The sequence below is a fragment of the Stomoxys calcitrans genome, chromosome 2, assembly GCF_963082655.1.
Source record: "Stomoxys calcitrans chromosome 2, idStoCalc2.1, whole genome shotgun sequence".
Taxonomy (NCBI): domain Eukaryota; kingdom Metazoa; phylum Arthropoda; class Insecta; order Diptera; family Muscidae; genus Stomoxys; species Stomoxys calcitrans.
Window position 1 is genome coordinate 204200197 of NC_081553.1, and position 15715 is coordinate 204215911.

Genomic DNA, 15715 nt, shown 5'->3' on the forward strand with positions numbered 1-15715 from the left:
TGGTGGGCCCTTCGAAATCCATCTTCAATTGGGCTTAGATCGGTCCAGATTTGGATATAGCTGCCATGTAGACTGATCTCTCGATTTAAGGTTTTGGTCCCATAAAAGGCGCATTTATTGTCCGATGTTGCCGAAATGTGGAACAGGGAGTTAAATAAAACCCTTCGACATACTTCTGCAACATGGCACAGATCGATCCAGATTTGGATATTGCTGCCAAATAGACCGATTTCTCGATTTAAAGTCTTGGCCCCATTAAACGCGCAATTTATAATCCAATTTCACTGAAATTTGACACAGTGACTTATGTCAGGCTTTTCGACATCCGTGTCGTATATGGTTCAGATCAGTTTATAATACCCTCCACCATAGGATGGGGGGTATACTAATTTCGTCATTCTGTTTGTAACTACTCGAAATATTCGTCTGAGACCCCATAAAGTATATATATTCTTGATCGTCGTGACATTTTATGTCGATCTAGCCTTGTCCGTCCGTCCGTCCGTCCGTCTGTCTGTCGAAAGCACGCTAACTTCCGAAGAGGTAAAGCTAGCCGCTTGAAATTTTGCACAAGTACTTCTTATTAGAGTAGGTCGGTTGGTATTGTAAATGGGCCATATCGGTCCATGTTTTGATAAAGCTGCCATATAAACCGATCTTGGGTCTTGAATTCTTGAGCCTCTAGAGTGCGCAATTCTTACCCGAATGGGATGAAATTTTGCACGACGTGTTTTGTTATGATATCCACCAACTGTGCCAAGTATGATTCAAATCGGTAAATAACCTGATATAGCTGTCATATAAACCGATCTTGGGTCTTGACTTCTTGAGCCTCTAGAGTGCGCAATTTTTATCCGATTGGAATGAATTTTGGCACGACGCGTTTTGTTATGATATCCAACAACTGTGACAAGTATGGTTCAAATCGGTCTATAACCTGATATAGCTGCCATATAAACCGATCTTGGGTCTGGAATTCTTGAGCCTCTAGAGGGCGCAATTTTTATCCGATTGGAATGAATTTTGGCACGACGTGTTTTGTTATGATATCCAACAACTGTACCAAGTATGGTTCAAATCGGTCCATAACCTGATATAGCTGTCATATTAACCGATCTGGGATCGATATTGAGCCTGTAGAGGTCGCAATTATTATCCGATTTGCACGAAATTTTGTACGACGGATTCTCTCATGACCATCAACATAAGTGTTTATTATGGTCTGAATCGGTCTATAGCCCGATACAGCTCCCATATAAATTGATCTCTCTATTTTACTTCTTGAGCCCTCAAAGGGTGCAATTCTTATTCGAATTGGCTGATATTTTACACAGGTCTCCAACATATAATTTAACTGTGGTCCATACCGGACCATATCTTGATATCGCTCTAATAACAGAGCAAATCTTTTCTTATTTCCTGTTTTGCCTAAGAAGAGATGCTGGGAAAAAACTCGACAAATGCGATCCATGGTGGAGGGTATATAAGATTCGGCCCGGCCGAACTTAGCACGCTTTTACTTGTTAGATATAGCTGCTTAAAAACCAGTATTTTGTTATACACAAATAAACGGTATTTAACCTGATACAGCTCCCATATACCCGATCATCCCATTTCACGGCAAGATCCCCTAGAAATCACAATTTTTGTCTGATATGGTGTTCTGTTACGCCAAGTACGCTACAAATCGGTCTTTAACCTAATACAGCTTCCATGTAAACCGATCTCTCGATTATCTGTATTCCTAGGTTCCTAGAAGTTTTGATTTTTGCCTGGTTCGACAGAAATTTGGTAGGAAGAGTAAAATTATGCCTTTCAACTAAATTTAATTTGCAAAAATTTAACGCAGGATTCATGGTGGTTGGTTTCAAAGTTTCGGCCCGGGAGAACGTGGCTCGCTTTTACTTGTTTTTATTTAACTTGTAAATTAACATTGACGAGGCCTTGGCTGTATTGGCTTTAATACGCCAAGGCCTTTCCTCTTTATTGCCTTTTCTCCTATCACTGATAAGTTTTCCATATTTGAGGAATTTCAAAATTGTTAGCAAAGATTTAAAACTAATTTTGGTCAATGTTATGCCAAAAAGTTACATAGAAAGCTAAAGTTTAGTTTCAGTTGCTACATTCTCATATATACGAATCCCCCATATAGTATTTGGTCTTCATACACACACCAAACACACACCCACACACAAGAAATCTTATGCACCCACACCACAGAAATATTTCAAATCATCTACATATTGTTTGCTTTGTTATCCATAAGCGAACATATACGAGTATTTATATGAGTGTGTGCGTGAGTGTGATGTATTTTAAGTTTTAATTGCAGTTTAATTTCCGTAGGAGATTTTCGAAACGGGTCAAATGTTAAGCATTCTAAGTTTCTGAGAATGACGAGAGTTTACCAGAGTTAGTTTGTTGGACTTGCCAAGCAACATGTGAACATGGAATACTCTAAAACTTTCAAAACTTTTGTTCAAGGGTGTGTCGAAGTGGTTGCATGTGGGTGGGTGCGTGTGTGTTACCATGATAAATTCAAAACGAAATTTAGATACATGTTTAGGTCACATATGCTTATGTGCAAAAAAATGATGGCAATCAAGGACATATATGTCCTGAATAGGGATACAGCAAAACTGTCATAACTTATGGTGGTTATTGTTTTCATAAAAAAACCATGTGAACAGTTATTTGCAATTTTAAACGAGTACATATTTTCAGATTTTTCAGAAGAAATCATATTTTGATGAAATTGTTTTAAGCAAAATTATTTCTATACCCTACACCTACACTGTGGTACAGGGTATTATAACTTAGTGCATTTGTTTGTAACACCCAAAAGGAAGAGAGATAGACCCATTGATAGGTATACCGATCGACTCAGAATGACTTTCTGATTCGATTAAGCTACGTCCGTTCGTCTGTCAGTCCGTCTGTCTGTCCGTCCGTCTGTCAGTCCGTCAGTCTGTCTGTCCATGTCAATTTGTGTACAAACTACAGGTCTCAATTTCCATTCAATCGTCTTCAAATTTGGTACAGGCATGTTTTTAGGTCCAGTGAAGAAGCCTATTGAAATTGGAAAAAATCGGTTCAGATTTGGATATAGCTCCCATATATATGTTCATCCGATTTGCAGTAATAATGCAATAAAAAAGTCATTTGTTAACCGATTCTCCCAAAAATTGGCAGGAAAGATTTTCTTATGACTCTCAATATTACTGGTAAATTTCATAGAAATCGGTTCAGATTTGGATATAGCTCCCATATATATGTTCGTCCGATTTGCAGTAATACAGCAATAAAATAGTCATTTGTTAACCGATTCTCTTGAAATTTAATAAGAAGGATTTTCTTATGTTTCTCAATACTACAGGTGAATTTCATAGAAGTCGGCTCAGATTTGGATATAGCTCCCATATATATGTTCGTCCGATTTGCAGTAATGCAGCAATAAAATGGTCATTTGTCAAACGATTCTCCCGAAATTTGGCAGGATGGATTTTCTTATGAATCCCAATATTACTGTTGAATTTCATAGAAATCGATTCAGATTTTGATATAGCTCCCATATATATGTTCGTCCGATTTGCAGTAATACAGCAATAAAATGATCATTTGTCAACCGATTTTCCCGAAATTTGGCAAGAAGAATTTTCTTATGACTCCCAATTTTACTGTTGAATTTCATAGAAATCGGTTCAGATTTGGATATAGCTCCCATATACAGGGTGGCTGATGAATATTGCTACAATGATGAATATTGCTACATTTTTTTTTCGGTGTATGGAATACATTTTTCTTTTATTCATGTTAAATTAAATTATTAAATTAATTATTAAATTATTATTAATTAAATTAATTAATTAATTAATTAAATTAATTATTAAATTATTATTATTAAATAGAAAAAAAGTTATTACATTTTTTTTTGGTAGCGGCTTTCATCAGCCACCCTGTATATGTTCGTCCGATTTGCAGTAATACAGCAATAAAATGGTCATTTGTCAACCGATTCTCCCGAAATTAGGCAGGAGGGATTTTCTTGTGTCTCTTAAAATTACTGGTGAATTTCATAGAAATCGGTTCAGATTTCGATATAGCTCCCATATATATGTTCGTCCGATTTCCAGTAATATAGCAATAAAATGGTCATTTGTCAATTGATTCTCCCGAAATTTGGCAGGAAGGGTTTTCTTATGACTCTCAATATTTGCAGTAATACAGCAATAAATGGTCATTTGTCAACCGATTCTCTCGCAATTTGACAGGAAGGATTTTCTTATGACTCTCAATATCACTGTTGAATTCCATAGAAATCGGTTTAGATTTGGATATAGCTCCCTTATATATGTTCTTCCGATTTGCAGTAATACAGCAATAAAATTGTCATTTGTCAACCGATTCTCCCGAAATTTGACAGGAAGGATTTTCTTGTGACTCTAGATACTACTGGTAAATTTCATAGAAATCGGTTCAGAGTTGGATATAGCTCCCATATATATGTTCGTCCGATTTCCAGTACAGCAATAAAATGGTCATTTGTTAACCGATTCTCTCGTAATTTGACAGGAAAGATTTTCTTGTGACTCTCAATACTACTGTTGAATTTCATAGAAATCGGTTCATATTTGGATATAGCTCCCATATATATATTCGCCCGATTTGCAGTAATACAGCAATAAAATGGTCATTTGTCAAACGATTCTCCCGAAATTTGGCAGGAGGGATTTTCTTATGACTCTCAAAACTACTGGTAAATTTCATAGAAATCGGATCAGATTTGGATATAGCTCTCATATATATGTTCGTCCGATTTGCAGTAATACAGCAATAAAATGGTCATTTGGCAACTGATTCTCCCGAAATTTGGCAGGAAGGGTTTTCTTATGACTCTCAATATTACTGGTGAATTTCATTTGTCTGACAATCATAACTTTTTTTAAGCAATTTTCCACAATTTAATTTTCCAAAAATTTGGCAATTTATTTAATTTCCAAATCGTCTTGTTTACAAAATAACTCAACATTGTCCTTTTTTCCTATTTTTTTGAGACTCTTCAATTCCCTTATAACCATTTATATAAATTCGAAACCTTTACTGACACTCAGACAACAAATAGAATGATATGTTTGCTTACATTTTCATAAAACTCCTCAAACATACAATTTCTACTCTTCAGCAAAGACCTTAAGGGCCCAACGGAAAGGAGTGTTCAAAAGGAAAAACTAATATCGTTCTTCATAACAAGAATAACTTGAAATATTGTGTGCATTCTCATAAACTTATTGGTCATTGCAGCTGATGCTGTGCAGTCGAGTAAAGTAAACCGAAGCGCAGTGTATAGAACGCGTGATGTATGTGAGAACTTCTATGGCCAGCAATGGCAAAGACTACACCAACATGGTCAGAAAAATATTCCATAAACTTATGTCGAAATGTATGGACCTTGGAATAACGGAAGTTCTATGCTGCGCTGGGTAGAGTTGTGGGAGTGTGGCATATCAGTGTCAGTTGGTATAGTTGCTGCTCATATCTAACTAACGAAAGTCTCTGCTGACTTGGTAAATGTTTGACGTTTCAAATTCCTGTTTTGTTTAATATTGAATGCGCAGACACACACTTTATAAAAAATAATACAATGAGCGTCAAAAGTGTAACCACAGCCGTGAAATTTATCGACAAAGCTAAAAATTGCTTTAATAATGCAAAAATATTGAAAAAAAAAATAGTTTCCTAAGTAAAAAAGGGTAAATAGGTATCTTTTCAATATTCATACCCCAATCTTACAGGTAATTAAATTTCAATGGGTGTTGAATTACCTTAGATGCTCATAGTACATATACATAAGGCACATCTCCATTTTATAATATATCAAAAACATTATCTACCAGCTATACAGACACAGCCCAATAAATTATTATTGCTGTTTTGCTTTGTAAAATGAGTAAAAACCAGTAAAGAAGGGCAAAAGTCGGGCGGTGCCGACTCTATAATACCCTACACCTACCCTATAAGTATAATGTGGGAGCTATATCCAATTCTTAACAAATTTTGATGGACCTTGGCGAGCAAATATGTTCAAACTGTAACAACTATGGTTGACAAATGACCACATTATTGCAAATTACCCCAAAATCTGACGAGGATACATATGGAAGCTACAATAGATCTAATTCTGAACCGATATCGAGCAAACTTCTCAGATAATGTGGTAGTCGTCGAGGAAAGCGTTGTGCAAAATTTTGGCAAGATTGATCAAACAATGGGCTTGCAGTGGCTTGCGTGAAAGCTATATCTAAATCTGGGCCGATTTCTATGAAATTCACCAGTAATATCGAGAGTCATAAGAAAATCCTTCTTGCAAAATTTCGACAGAATCGGAACACAAATGATCACTTTTTTGCAATATTTCTCAAAATCGGACGAACATATATATGACAGCTATACCTAAATCTGAACCGATTTCGAGCAAATTTCTCAGATGCTGTAGCAGTCGTCGTGGAAAGCGTTTTACAAAATTTTTGGCAAGATGGGACAATAAATGCGCTTGCTGTGACTCCAGAAGTTAAAATCGGGCGATATATATATATATATATATGACAGCTATATTATAATCTGAACCCATTTCTATAAAATTCATCTATAATATCGAGAAGCCATATTTCCCAGACATATTTCGAGAGAATCGATTTACAAATGATCATTTTAATGCAATATTACTGCAAATCGGCCGAGAATATATATATATGAGAGCTATGTCCAAATCTGAACATATTTCGAGCAAACTTTATACACATTGTGGAAATCGTCGAGGAAAGCGTTGTACGAAATTTTGGATTGGTCAATAAATGCGCTTGCAGTGGCTCTAGAAGTGAAAATCGGGCGATATATGAGGGCTATATCTATATGAGAGCTATATCTAAATCTGAACCGATTTCCATGAAACTAACCAGTAATGTCGAGAGTCATAAGAGAGATGTTTCTGCTAGATTTCGAGAGAATCGGTTAAAAAATAACCATTTTATTGTGTTATTACTGTAAATCGGGCGAGCTATATCTAAATCTGAACCGATTTTAATGTAATTTAGCTGTAATATTGGAAGTCATAAAAAAATCCCTCTTGTCAAATTTCGAGAGATTGGGGTAACAAATTACCATTTTATTGCATTTTTACTGCAAATCGGACAAACATATATATGGGAGCTATATCCAAATCTGAACCGATTTTAATGTAATTTAGCTGTAATATTGGAAGTCATAAAAAAATCCCTCTTGTCAAATTTCGAGAGATTGGGGTAACAAATTACCATTTTATTGCATTATTACTGCAAATCGGACAAACATATATATGGGAGCTATATCCAAATCTGAACCGATTTCAATGAAATTCACCAGTAATATTGGAAGTCATAAAACAATCCTTCCTGCCAAATTTCGAGAGAATCGGTCAATAAATGACCATTTTATTGCAGTATTACTCCAAATCGGGCAAACATATATGTGGGAGCTATATCCAAATCTGAACAGATTTCTATAAAATTCACCAGTAATATTGAGAGTCATAAGAAAATCCCTCCTGCCAAATTTCGAGACAATCGGTTAACACATGACCATTTTATTGCGTTATTACTGCAAATCGGGCGAACATATATATGGGAGCTATATCCTAATCTGAACCGATTTTATTGAAATTAAGCTGTAATATTGGAAGTCATAAAACAATCCTTCCTGCCAAATTTCGAGAGAATCGGTCAATAAATGACCATTTTATTGCAGTATTACTCCAAATCGGGCGAACATATATATGGGAGCTATATCCAAATCTGAACAGATTTCTATGAAATTCACCAGTAATATTGAGAGTCGTAAGAAAATCCCTCCTGCCAAATTTCGAGAGAATCGGTTAATAAATGACCATTTTATTGTGTTATTACTGCAAATCGGGCGAACGTATATGTGGGAGCTATATTCAAATCTGAACCGATTTTTTTCAATTTCAATAAGCTTTGTCTCTAGGCCGAAAAACATGCCCATACCAAATTTCAAGACGATCGGATGAAAATTGCAACCTGTAGGACAGACAGACAGACGGACAGACAGACAGACAGACGGACAGACGGACAGACAGACAGGCGGACGAACATAGCTAAATCGTATCAGAAAGTGATTCTGAGTCGATCGGTATACTTATCAATGGGTCTATCTCTCCTCCTTTTGGGTGTTACAAACTAATTCACTAAGTAATAATACCCTGTACCACAGTAGTGGTGTAGGGTATAATGAAAACATGTTAAGTTCGGCCCTGCCTCACCACCATGGTTTAATTACCCATCGTCTTTTATAACCACTCCACTACCATATCCATTGCGATATGCAAATCGGGGCTGGTCTGGATCATGCATGATTGAGATCGCGAGAACTCTTATACAAGTCACGGGTAATAATTGCGTTTTTTTTTGGGCTTAAGAAATCGGCTAATAATTGTGGTTTTTTTGGGCTTTAGACTTTAAATCGGCAGATCGGTCTATGTGGCAGCTCTATCTAAATATGGTCCGATCTGAATCATATTTGAAGTGAACAACGGGAGTTTAAAAGCAACTCACTGTTGAAAATTTTAGCGATATCGGGTAATAAATACATCTTTTATGGGCTTCAGACTACTAATCGGCAGATTGGTATATATGGTTGGTCTATATAGATAGCTCTATATAGTTCGATATAAAACATATTTGGGGCGAACGATGGAAGGCTTAAACCAACTCACTGTTTAAAATTTCAGTGAAATTGGATAATAAATAAAGCTTTTATGGGCTCCAGACCTTTTATCGGCAGATCGTTCTATATGGCAGCTATGTCTATATATAGTCCGATCAAAACCATATTTAGGTCGAATGTTGGGAGGCCTAGAACTACTCACTGTTTCGAATTTCAGGGAAATTGGATAATAAATAAAGCTTTTATTGGCTTTAGACCCTTTATCGGCAGATCGGTCTATATGGCAGCTATATCTAACTATAGTCCGATCTGAACCATATTTGGGTCAGATGTTGGTAGTCCTTAAACTACTCACCATTTTAAATTTCGGTCTATATGACAGCTATATCTACATATAGTCCTATTTTTACCATATTTGGATCAGATGGCGGGTGGCCTAAAACTACTCACTGTTTAAAATTTCAGTGAAATTGGATAAAAAATAATGACCCTTTATCGGCAGATCGGTCTTTATGGCAGCTAAATCTAACTATAGTCCGATCAAAGCCATATTTAGGTCGAATGTTGGGAGGCCTAGAACCACTCACTGTTTCAAATTTCAGCTAAATTGGGTAGTAAATAAAGCTTTTATGGGGTTCTGACCCATTATCGGCAGATCGGTCTATAAAACAGCTATATCTTAAAACTGTCCGATCTAAACCAAATTTGGGTCCTACGTGGCAGCTATATCCAAATCTGGACCGATTTGGGCCAAGTTGCAGAAAAATATCGGAGAGCCTAACACAAAGCACGTCCAAAATTTCGGGCCCAAAACCGTAAATCGAGAGATCGGTCTATATGGCAGCTATATCCAAATCTGGACCGATCTGGGCCAAATTGAAGAAGGTCGTCGAAGGGCCTAACACAACTCACTGTCCCAAATTTCAGCAAAATCGGAGAATAATTGTGGCTTTTATGGACGTAAGACCCTAAATCGGAGGATCGGTCTATATGACAGCTATATCCAAATCTGAACCGATCTTAGTCAAATTGACGAAGGATGTCGAAGGGCCTTACACTACTCACTGTTCCAAATTTCAGCGAAATCGGATAATAAATGTGGCTTTTATGGCCCTAAGGCGTTAAATCGGGAGATCGGTCTATATGACAGCTATATCCAAATCTGGAGCGATCTGAGCCAAATTGACAAAGGATATCGAAGGGCCTAAGACAACTTACTTTCCCAAATTTCAGAAAAATCGGATAATAAATGTGGCTTTTATGGGCTTAAAACCCTAAATCGGAGGATCGGTCTATATGGTGTATATGGCAGAGCCAAATTGACGATGGATGTCGAAGGGCCTAAGGCAACTCACTTTCCCAAATTTCAGCAAAATCGGATAATAAATTTGGCTTTTATGGGTCTAAGACCCTAAATCGGAGGATCGGTCTATATGGCAGCTATATCCAAATCTGAACCAAATTGGCGGAGGATGTCGAAGGGCCTAACACAACTCACTGTCCCAAATTTCAGCAAAATCGGGTAATAAATGTGGCTAAGACCCTAAATCGGCGGATCGGTCTATATGGGGGCTATATCAAGTTTTAATCCGATATAGCCCATTTTCGAACTTAACCTGCTTATGGACAAAGGAAAGAATCTGTGCAAAGTTTCAGCTCAATATCTCCATTTTTAAAGACTGTAGCGTGATTTCAGCAGGCGGACGGACATGTCTAGATCGTCTTAGATTTTTACGCTGATCAAGAATATATATATAAACTTTATAGGGTCGGAAATGGATATTTCGATCTGTTGCAAACGTAATGACAAAATGAATACACCCCCATCCTTCGGTGGTGGGTACAATAAAGAGGAGCCTTATCATTGACCTTAAAACTTGAATCGGGCTGCACTCATTGATAAGAGAGAAGTTTCCCCCTGTGGGGCAAAGTTGCATTTGTACAAATATATAATTGGGGTTAATTTCGTATCTCAGTAACTGTTTTTATTTACCAACCTTTCAATTGTCCATCTTATATTATGATGTCTTTAAGAAATTCTTACTTGTTTTCATACAAATCATCCAAAAGTGCTATCCCCACCCTAATAAATCAGCAAAAATACATGGTATATAGCCCTTTATATAACTTTAGTGTAAATATATATATACAAGGCAAGGAGAGTAATTCGCACACTCATAACTCTAGTCGCTGTGAGGCTCATGTGCAGGCGAATGGCAGAAGTTAATAACTTGTTATAAAACTCAGTAGGATATCGCTACAACAGACAATTTCCGGTCGTCTTTAAGTTAAAGACGTTGTGCCCTTTATACATCCGGTCGCTTGCCAACAATTGCAGTCTCTGCTGTCCCTTTGTGTTGGCTGCTTTGGTTTAATACGTTTTCTTATGCTTGCCTTATGCTGTTCTTTATTTTTTTTTTTTTTTTTTTTTGAATTGCTCATTGTTTTTGTGCTCATATCTCTTTCTTCTTCTTCCCAATACACTCTTGGCTTATAAAATTGAGAAACCTATAGTGACCGCCCCCCAGCACATCAATGAAGGCAGTGGTAGGCTTGATGGCCAGGAGTCTGGTGGGTTAGGTCAACCAATATTCAGCTTTTGTTGAATGGAGACAGGTTGTCATAGCACCAAGGGGGTTGTCTGTATGGGTTATTTTGCTGCCAAGGGATGTTGTGGTGGGTTTCGAAATCCTTGGTGGCGGCAATCATGGTCGCCTTCTTCATATTTTCTGTTGAGCTGTTAAGAATGTCAGCCGACTGTTATGAATGGTTTATTATAAGACTATTAAAGGACAATGAAGAAAATTGCACAACGGCACAGAAAAAAAAAATGAAAGATATAATAGAAAAGACCAGATTCATTTGACCATAGACGACGGATGAATAACACCTTACGTTTCAGTTTGCATTTGTTGCAGCAACATCTTGTTGCTTTTCTTTAGTAGTATTGAATACTGTATTTTATTTACATGCCATAAGTCAAGTATAGGATTCAATTGAGTCAAGAAACTTTGTAAAAATTGTTAAAAAAAAGACTCTGATCAATCATTTAAACATTGTTTATTAGCTGGACAGAGCCCACTCCTTTGCGCCTTCTTTTATTCTCTTATCTGAGCCCTAAACTGGCACGGTCAGGAAATAAGTCCTGTTTTGGGGTGCTGGTACGGCCATTGAGATATTTCGCCCCTATGTGGATATCCTATTGGTGCTCTACTCCATTTGGGCCTTATGTTGGTATGTCCGGTATGGGGGTATCTTTGGCGGTGAGGTGAACCCCCCAATATCAGATTCGTGCTCTAGTCTCAAATACCTTTCATTTAAGCCCCATATTGTAATTATTTCTCTATATTTCCATTTGGCGGGCTTTGGAGGTGGGGCGGCCCCTAGATATCCCATCCTTCACCGAGATCAGGCTTTTTGAAAATAGGGTAAGGGGAGGGTCCACCCATTAAAGTTTGAATGTTGAATCTCTTCATTCTCTTGATTTTGGTGGTGGATTGGAGTAGCCAAACCCTTTGCCCCGAAATGGGATATCAGATTCACACTCTACTACCAAAAAATACATTTGAGCTACATATTGCTATAGTCGGTATATATGTGAGGTTAAGGGGGAGTTAATAGGTGAGGGGTCTTTGAAACACTTGGCCATAAAACTTTTACTTTACTTTAATAGGCTACGACAGTACATTTGTTCACGTGCTATACTCTCAAATTTCTTTCCTTTGAGGCCCAATTGCCATTGGTTTTTAGGGGGAGTTACTGGTGGGAGATGACCCTCAGATACTACCTATCATCAAACACCTGTATGTTATTTCCATAGTAGGCAAACGTGGCCGGTTTGAAGGGAGTTAAGGCGGCGGACCCTGAAGCAATATCAGCATCAGGCTAGAGCATGGTTTTGTTTGAGCCCCACTATGTCAAACATTCTGAAGAAGCTATCAAGATATTCAGTCTCGTTCAGATTCACACTAATTATTGTTATTATTTTGTATTAGTTATCTACATTCAAAATCATATATCAAATCACCAAAGTGTGGTATCCTAACATTTTGAAAGATCTACAGGTCCTCCAGTGTCTACCCCAGTTTGAGAGTGAAAACTGCACTCTACTACAAAAGACCTATTATTGATGTGCTGTACTATTCTGATCGGACTTCATAAATTATTTTTAATTCCATTTTATACCCTCCACTATAGGATGGGGGTATACTAATTTCGTCATTTTGCTTGTAACTCCTTGAAATATTAGTCCAAGACCCCATAAAGTATACATATTCTTGAACGTCATTACACTTTAAGTCGATCTTGCCATGTCCGTCCGTCTGTCCGTCCGTTCTTCCGACCGTCCGTCTGTCTGTCGAAAGCACCATAACTTTCGAACAAGTACAGCTAGCCGCTTGAAATTTTGCACAAATACTTCTTATTAGTGTAGGTCGGTTGGTATTGTAAATGGGCCATATCGGTTCATGTTTTGATATAGCTGCCATATAAACCGATCTTGGGTCTTGACTTCTTGAGCCTCTAGAGTACGCGATTCTTATCCGATTGGAATGAAATTTTGCACGATGTGTTTCATTATGATTTCCAATAACTGTGCCAAGTATAGTTCAAATCGGTCCATAATCTGATATAGCTGTCATATAAACCGATCTTGGGTCTTGACTTCTTGAGCCTCTAGAATGCGCAATTTTTATCGGATTGGAATGAAATTTGGCACGACGTGTTTTGTTATGATATCCAACTACTGTGTCAAGTATGGTTCAAATTGGTTCATAACCTGATATAGCTGTCTTATAAACCGATGTTGGGTCTTGACTTCTTGATCCCCCAAAGGGCGCAATTCTTATTTGAATTGGCTTACATTTTACACAGGTCTCCAACATATAATTTAATTGTGGTCCAAACCGGACCATATACTGATATCGCTAATAGCAGAGCAAATCTTTTCTTATATCCTTTTTTGCCTAAGAAGAGATGACGGGAAAAGAACTCGACAAATGCGATCCATGGTGGAGGGTATATAAGATTCGGCCCGGCCGAACTTAGCACGCTCTTACTTGTTTTCAATAATTAATAACAATAACTAATTTACGTCGTCAGAATACCAATTTGCAGATGATCACTCTATTAGGGATGGTGTCAGATTCAAGTTTTAAGCTCAATGATAAGGGACCTCGAGTGTTGCAGTGCGACACCTCTTTGGGGAGATGTTTTTACATGGCATAGTACCTCACATATGTGCCACCATTAGGAGAAGATAACCTCCGCTGAACATTTTTTCTTGTGTTCTCGCCATGATACGAACTCAGACTTTCAACGTGATACGGCCTACGGTGGCCTCCAAAGTTCTGTTGTGGGCTATAGATATATAAGTCAAACATCTTACTCCATAACTCATCAATGATCCGCAATACATTTACTTTTTGCTATAGCGCTCATTCTTTGTGTTTTTAAAGTATTGCAGCTTAAGTAAGGCAACCTCTAAGGATTGATTCTAAAGACAGTTGAGATGTATACAATTCCTTGCCATTTCGTCTCAGTACATGCCTTTCCTTCCCTTTGACTGTACAAACTACAATGATGCCACCTTCATTGTACATCCAGCTATGCAGACACTTTCAACTCAACGAAGACGAATAAGTGATAAAAATCTTAAGAGTGGATATTATTAATATATTAAAATTCTTGGCCAGCCATTCTCATTCACTGGCACATTGGCTTTGGTGCTCTAAAGCCAAGGTTATAGCCAACACTCTAACTAAGCAGAGGGTAATAAGTTCTCCACTATGTGTTGGCTGCACAAAGGGTCTATACAAAGTTCCCATTACATGAAAAACATCGACCAAACAAGTCACTAGAGTTTGATATTCTGGAATTTACTACCAGGCAGTTGTTTTTCTTGGCCATCGTATTTTTTTTTTTTTTTTTTTTTTTGGATTTGCGAATCAGTATTGCCGCTTCTGTCATTTTTTAAAAAATTAAAACCATATGTACAGTTCAGTATGTTTGGTTGAGGATAGGCCAACAAATAACAGACATGTGTGCATAGTATATATACCCAGAGATAGGGAATTTCTATGATAAAACCTTAGATCATAAAATGAGCACATGTTGGAACACTTATGTAGAAGTAAGCATTTGTATTGTTTATCATTAAGTGTATCGTTTATCAGTAAGTGATTTTCTAATCATTAAGAGTACATGTGTTTCAACTAAGGCAGGTAGCTAGTTCACTATGTAAATATCCTGTGGATGGAAATAGGATCAATGTGTGTTGTATTTGTTGTCCTTAGATATTTAAGATCGTACAGTTTACAGAAGTTTAAGTATGTATTAGGTGTTAAGATAGTTTTTGTAAGAAATAAAGAGGAGTTCTGTTCAAGACACCAATCAACACGGTCGTTTCTCTAATTTCTCGGCTAAACATTTGGTGACCCCAAGTTTTACGAACGCGCGGAAAAAAAAAGAAAGTGCTTTTAAATGAAAAATTCTTAAAAAAAAAAAAAAAAATCTTAGTGTTTTGTTTTGGAGCGTGAAAATTTTTTTTGTGTTGGTGCTTAGTGAAAAAAAAAGCAAGAGTCATAATAATAAAAAAAAATATTTCAAAGAGAAATATTCAAAAGAAAAAATATTTAAAATTTTTGCAATAAAATTATAATTTATTTATAAAGTGAAGATATTTAAAAGTATATATCTGAAGATATAAAGCTCTCAAAAAAAAAAAAAAAAAAATATATATACACATATATATTTTATTATAAATTACATATTCAAACACAAAACAAAAAATAATTCAATCCGCGTCGTGCAAAATTAAAAATAATAACAACCTAAATTCAATTCAAACTAAGAAAGCGGTAAGTTCATTCTAAGGTTTGATTTCATTTTATTTATTTTGTACTAAAGAAAAAGAAGAAAACATAAGATGAGTGTTAGCGCCAGAATAGAGCGACAGGGTGTTGTAGGGCAAAATATTGCTGGCTTGTACACGAAATTG